Here is a 7,152-nt window from a genome sequence, read left to right as displayed (position 1 = left end):
TTATATAAAATTAATTAAAATTAGGGACTCCAAAATATTTTAAGTCATATACATTCAGCTAAATAGGATGAGTGACAAAATAACCCTTTTTTGATGAAAGAATGATAAAAATAACCGGTTTTAAAAAATTGGTCAATTTTAGCCGACGGGATACGCTAATGTTTAATACGCATTCTAGTATGGCGTAATGTGTAATACGGAATTGAGATCGGAATATTTAATAATTTTTATACGAAGATACGCAACCTACAAATGAGTATTAAACCTAATATGCATTTTATAAACGATCTTTCTATTGTGTGCCCTTGGACACACCATAAAAAATCCCTAATATAAATGAGTATTGTAATAATGTTATTCCCCCACCTTACGCCCTGGCCCACCTTACATCCCGACCCAGACTCCTGTGTACATGAGTTAGCTAAACAAATACGCATTACATACTTCTGTGATAGAACAGTCATTATTGTCCGAAATTTCGAAAATGGCTATTTTTGGCACACAATACAAAGACTGTTATTCCCCCACCTTACGCCCTGGCCCACCTTGCATCCCGACCCAGACTCCTATGCACATGAGTTAGCTAAACAAATACGCATTACATACTTCTGTGATAGAACAATCATTATTGTCCAAAATTTCGAAAAGGGCTATTTTTGTTAAAAACTTTAAAAACAAGTTATTTTTGTCGATTATTCATGAAACACATAATATCATAAAGGGCTTTTTTGAAAAATAGCCAAGACTAAAAATATTTTTACAAAAATACTGCCACTTTTTTAAAAAATTTGCAAAAATACTTTTTAAGGTTGCTTTTAAGGTTGATTTTGGTTGCTGGCTTGCTGCTGCCCCTGCCACATCAGCAGCCACACAGCCTGCTTAGTCAGCTGCCACGTCAGCATTGGATGGGACCCAGGTCCCATCCAATGCTGACGTGGCAGCGCACAGTTAGCATAGGTACAGTCAGCGCACAGTTAGCATAGGTACAGTCAGCGCACAGTTAGCATAGTATAATTATTAAATAATTAAGATAGTATATTTGCAATGAATTTGAAAAAACAGTATTTTTGCAAAAAAACTTAGAAAAAATAGTATTTTTGATAAATTCTCTATCATAAATTATCATAAATGATAGTTCAACCGCATATCATTTTAACCTGATTCATGATTTCAATCTCATACCGCTTCTTGAAATATTAAATTTTTATGTTCATCAGAATTTTAGCTGAGCTGGTTAAAAACAAGTGCATTACACTTTCAGGATCTGTTATGAGTAAGTCTTGAAAACTTTACATTTTGGGCAATTCGCAGCAAATTGTTGAAGTATGAGCCACACAACCAATCTCGGCAAAGAAAGAAATGGAGCACTTACTTCGATGACATAGACAAGGCTCCTCTCTAAGTTTAAGTGCTTGTGACACAGCTTGATTAGCTCATACCATTTACAAAAAGTTAATACTGCAACCAACTTCTATTGCTTCTCTCAAGCATTCTTCTAGCATGACCAAATTTTGTGTTTACTTTTGTATAATTTATGTACACTGAACTTGCATTATGGAAATAGCATTTCAATCTTGTCTTGGTGCCTTTTAATCTTAACAATGTAAGAACCATGTTTTTAGGGCATCTGCCTTGTTTGAATTTTTGCCTCCCTACATCAGGAAACAGGTCTATCTTCTCGTTCATGTTGGTATGGATGTAACTAAATCTTCATGTTGGGGTACTCATTTTAATTAGTTAGATGGCAGTTGCTCCTCCATCCTGAATCAGGTGACTCTGCTCAATTCTCTTGTGTATTGGGAACGGGTTTTATTTCAAAGTTCTAACTCTTCTTGTCAAAAACTATAAAGTGGCTATCCGATTTCCACAACTCGTTTTGGCCACTAGAATCAATATATATCACTCTGTTAAATCTTAAAAAAAATGAAACTTAAAATCAATGGTATCCTAATTAGCAAATGATATGCCAGCCACGTGGATTACATAAAAAAAACTTCATACTTCTTTATTATTAATTCTTCTAACAATTCCATTATCGGTTTATTAATTTTAGGTCAATCTTTTTTTCAAAATTTATCATAGTGATATATATAGTGATTATAGTGACCGAAACGAGTCACCATAGAGATCAGATAATCACTTAATAGTTTTTGACAAGAACAATGGTACTTTGATATAAAACCCTATTGGGAACCGGTGACTTCTATGAAAAATAAATTTATGGTATGATCATGTCTAATGTGGTAAAAGGATCTTAAAAATAATAACTCATCTTTGTTGGCTTTGATCTCAGTTTGCAGGTTCCAAATTTTTAAGATTTACTAAGTTTTAAGCTTTTTCTGGAATATACAAAATTCTTCAATGGAGTCGCACAGCTGCCATTGCCTCGTTCATTTTGCATTGAACATGTTTTGTTATCAAGTGAAAGAGAGAGCTAATTAAACCAAAAAGAAACAATATGTAGAAGCTTCAGTTTTCAATAAGATATACTGTTTTTCAGAAACATATTAAAAATGTAAATTATGTATCACTTTCATCAAAACTAATAGCATCTATCATCTTTTCTTTCTGGTAGGCTTGTAGCATTTCTTTATTTTCACCTCTTCGAATCTGCCATCTTTTTTGCAAGTCGTAGAGATAACATGAGGAATCAAACAACCAACCACATGAAGAAAGTACACCAAAGAGTAAGTGATACAGCAGCAAACACATAGGTCCATAGCATAATAACAAAACATTCAGTTTCACCTTTACTGAACAACTGTGTTATTGTACCTGTTGCATCAAACAGACAGACAAAATGACATTACAATATATTCAAGGCAATAGCGTAATTATAGTATAAGTGGAGGCCATGGGCGGATCCAGGAATCTTTCTTTAAATGGACACCGAGTAAATTTTCCTTAGGAGACGTCAAAAAGAGAGAGTTCTTAAGCTTCACTTGCCTATATTCATAGCAGGGGGACTGCAAACTGAAGCAAAAGAACAATCTGGCACAAAGGATCTGATGGCACTAAATAAAGGTTTACTGCAGTTCAAACGACCAAAGTCCCTATTAATGGCAAGGCAATGTAGCGAGCAACTATAATGCCGATAACCACTGATTTCTGGATTCCTGATGATCGTAAACCTGGATGAAAATTCTCGTAAGCATCAGACTTGAGTTGTCCAGACATATTTCAGGCCGGCTTAAGAAAGTAAAGCAGGTGTATAGTTTTTGTTACCTTTCAGGAGATTTACTCCAATAATTAGAGTGAGAACTGGGACAGCTGCATCTCTGCAGTTTAAGAAATTTAAATGCAGAATACAATTGAAAAATTACAAAATACACTGTATAGTACAAGCAGTTTAAATAAGCAAAATAGAATGGAAGATCATAGATATTAAACTACCAGAAGGCATGTGTTTAGAGCTTTTACCCCGTCCAAAGAATTGAGTTTTCAATCACATGGAGAGGTGCTTCATCACCAATCAATAAATTTCTAAGCAGAGGCACGAGTCCTACGATAAACCCCAAAATCTGAACATGAAAAAGAGATTTTCTAAACCTTGGCCTTTTTAGTTAGGAAAACTTTGAATGTGATATCATTTCGTCGTCATGTTTAACGTAGTACTATGTTAACCAAAGTAATGGGGCGTTACTGCTGCATTCGTTGAAGGGGAAAATAACTTCTTTACGTGGAGGTTTCTTGAGATGTCCATCACATTCTTCTTTATCTTTTTTTTAAATCCGAGCTGCCAAAAGATCCATTATCAAGACTAAGATTCGATAAAAAAAACTATTGTGGCATGAAAAGAAAATTGTATGGTAAGAAAGAACTGTTGGATGCGCCACACAGGAGCTGAAAAACGTCAGTCATATAGTGAATAAATACATTATTTCTAAATCTAGTGCAAGGTAATGAATCTAGTGCCATAACTAACCTGTGTCGTCGTTCCATTAAACCTGGTGCAGGGAAATAAATCTGCATTGTCTTCAGACGTGTTGTATTCTTTTGGAGAAAGTAATGGTTCAGTGAAACTCTCCGGTTCTCCAGTGAATGTTATGCTTGTGCACTCACCAACAGAGGAACCAACAGGTGAAGTAAGGAGATAACATACCGCCATGGAGAGTGAAGTATAAGCAAGTCCATTTGTACTACATACACTGGGATCTCCGAACGGGCTTCCTTTCTCTTTGCAAACTGCTGGGACTATAATGATGAGAATGTTGCCCAAATTTCCTGCAATAAGACATCGAGTAAAGATGAAAAGAATGACATCGATATCAAAGGTCTAGTGAGGACAGACGATAGTAAACGCAGGTATCTAGACACGACGAAGTAAAGATGAAAAGAATGACATCGATATCATGTTCTAGAAAAATAGAGGATAACTTGGATTATTCTGAAGTCTTGACAAACAATTTCAGATTGAAACAATTTGGTGGTTATCCAAACTTTTCAACCGGATAAAATCAGAATATAAGAACAGAGAATGATGTATTTTGTGTGAATTCAACAACCAACCTTTTGTTTTTTTTTCTATATTAATGACCAAATCTGTTTCAAGTATTATATAGGTGTCCAAAAGACATGTCCTAAGACACGTCCATACATGTCTAAAAAACATGTCCGAAGACACATCCATGTCCAAAAGACATGTCCTAAGACACATCTATACATGTCCAAAAGACATGTCCTAAGACACATTCTTTGAGATATGCGGTTGTGTCTAAAAGACATGTCTTTTCACATTAACATCAACCTCCGCCAATACCGAAAATCATAATAAACTCAAACAAGCATGCACTCCGCACTCTCCCGACTTGTTTGATGAAATATTACAATCAAATTGGTCAACTAGTTAATCCAATTAAATTAAAATATCTAACAATCCTCCCCCATTTTAGCGTAATCCATGATTAACTAAACAAAATCACTACAAACAACAAATTTATGCATAAATGAAATATCATGACGATTGAATTTCATATTAGTATATTACACATTCCAGATATTCGAATATTAAGGTATCACAACTGATTGAACCTCTATTATTCATAATGAATAAATGAAGATAATATACACATAAATTTATATTCTCAAATGTTCTCACTTGACACTATCTTTTACTAGCCTTGTGTCCTAATCCTTCATAAGCATAATAAAGTCAAGTCCTAACTTCTTGAAGCGGCTAAACTTCATGCTCACATAGGTAGCTCTTTTATTCTTGCACCTGCACATGCAATTTTTCAAAAAGAACTATTAAGAAGATAAACTTCAACCTCCTCAACTTGCAGGTCTGAACACATACCTTGGGATGATACTATTAATGTGTTCCAATCTTTAGATGTTAAGCTTTCCGCATTGAATTCAACATCTATTGTCATATTATATGGGAATTGGGTATCTCAACATGAGAAATTTTAGATGGACTTTAATCCCACCCCTACAGCCGATTTGTACATAAGATCTCTTCTCAACCCTTTGGTCAAATGATCGGCTAAATTATGTTGAGTTCTTATAAACTCCACTGATATAACACCATGCATGATAAGCTCTCGAATCATGCTGTGTCTAACACGTAAGTGTCTAGACTTGCCTTTGTACACTTCTCTATAAGCATTAGCCAAGGCAGACTCACTATCACATCTGATAGATATGGGATATATCAGTTTAGGCCACAATGGAATTTCATAAATCAGATATCTTAGCCATTCAGCTTCTTTACCAGCAGCTGATAATGCTACAAACTCAGATTCCATTGTTGAGTTAGTAATGCAACTTTGTTTTTTTTGATGCCCAAGAAATAGCACCTCCCCCAAGAAGGAATACCCAACCACTCGTGGAAGAATGATCTTCTTTATCACAAATCCAACTTGCATCCGAATGACCTTCAAGAACTGAAGATAATCCAGTATAAGTCAAACCATAATTCATGGTTCCTTTTAAGTACTTGAACACTCGACTTAAAGCTTGCCAATGATGTGAACTTGGTTTGCTAGTAAACCTATTAAGCTTACCAATAGCATATGCTATATCTGGCCTAGTGCTTATCATGGCATACATGAGGCTACCAATCGCTCTTGAGAATTCAAGTTGAGATACTACAACTCATTTACTAGATACTAGCTTAAGACTAGGATCAACAGGAGTGCTAACTGGAGAACAATTATTAAAGTTAAATCTTTTCGGAATCTTCTCAATATAATGAGATTGAGAAATTGAAATACTATTTTTCGTACGCTTGATCTTTATACCAAGAATCACCTCAGCCTCTCCCAAGTCTTTCATGTCAAAATTAAATGACAAAAATTTCTTGGTTTTATCCACTTGATTTTGGTCAGTACCAAAAATCAACATATCATCTACGTATAAGCAAATTATAACTCCTTTACCAGAAGTATCAAACTTGCTATACACACATTTGTCTGCTTGGTTAAGAAGAAAACCATTAGACAAAACCACATTATCAAATTTTTGATGCCAATCTTTTGGTGCTTGTTTAAGACCATATAAATATTTCTTCAATTTACACACCTTGTGCTCACTACCAGGCATAACAAACCCTTCCGGTTGTTTCATATAAATCTCCTCATCTAATTCACCATTCAAGAATGCAGTTTTTACATCCATCTGATGAATTACAAGGTTGTGTATAGATGCAAGTGCTATCAACAACCTGATAGTAGAAATCCTAGCAACAGGAGCATAAGTATCAAAGTAATCAATCCCTTCTTTTTGTATAAAGCCTTGTATAACCAATCTGGCTTTAAATTTGTCTATGGTACCGTCCACTTTCATTTTTCTTTTGAAGATTCATCTGTTTCCTAATGCTTTACAGCCAGGAGGTAGATCACTCAATTCTCATGTGTTATTATTCATGATAGAATCCATCTCATCCTGAATAGCTTCTTTCCAGAATGCAACATCCCTTGATGTCATTGATTCATTAAATGTTTTTGGATCCTCCTCAATAATAAAACAATATTGGTACTCAGACTCAATCTCAACCTCATATCTTGAACCTTCAACCAAATAAAGTTGAAAATCAGGTCCAAATGATTTATTTTTTCTAGCTCTAAAGCTTCTCCTTGGTTCAGAAGGTCCATGAACATCTTCAGTTTGAACCGGGTTCCTACTGAAAGAATTCTGAATCATGTCTCTTGG

The 7,152-nt window shown here is 35.0% G+C and overlaps 1 pseudogene; it reads right to left on the bottom strand.

Moving 5' to 3' along the window:
• Positions 1–2,553: 2,553 nt before the first annotated feature.
• Positions 2,554–3,972, bottom strand: LOC141711205 (protein PIN-LIKES 3-like; annotated as a pseudogene).
• Positions 3,973–7,152: the final 3,180 nt, after the last annotated feature.

This window comes from Apium graveolens, chromosome 3 (assembly GCF_009905375.1).
Source record: "Apium graveolens cultivar Ventura chromosome 3, ASM990537v1, whole genome shotgun sequence".
Classification (NCBI taxonomy): domain Eukaryota; kingdom Viridiplantae; phylum Streptophyta; class Magnoliopsida; order Apiales; family Apiaceae; genus Apium; species Apium graveolens.
Note: the sequence above shows the minus strand (reverse complement) of the source record. Positions and strands in the feature narration are given on the sequence as shown.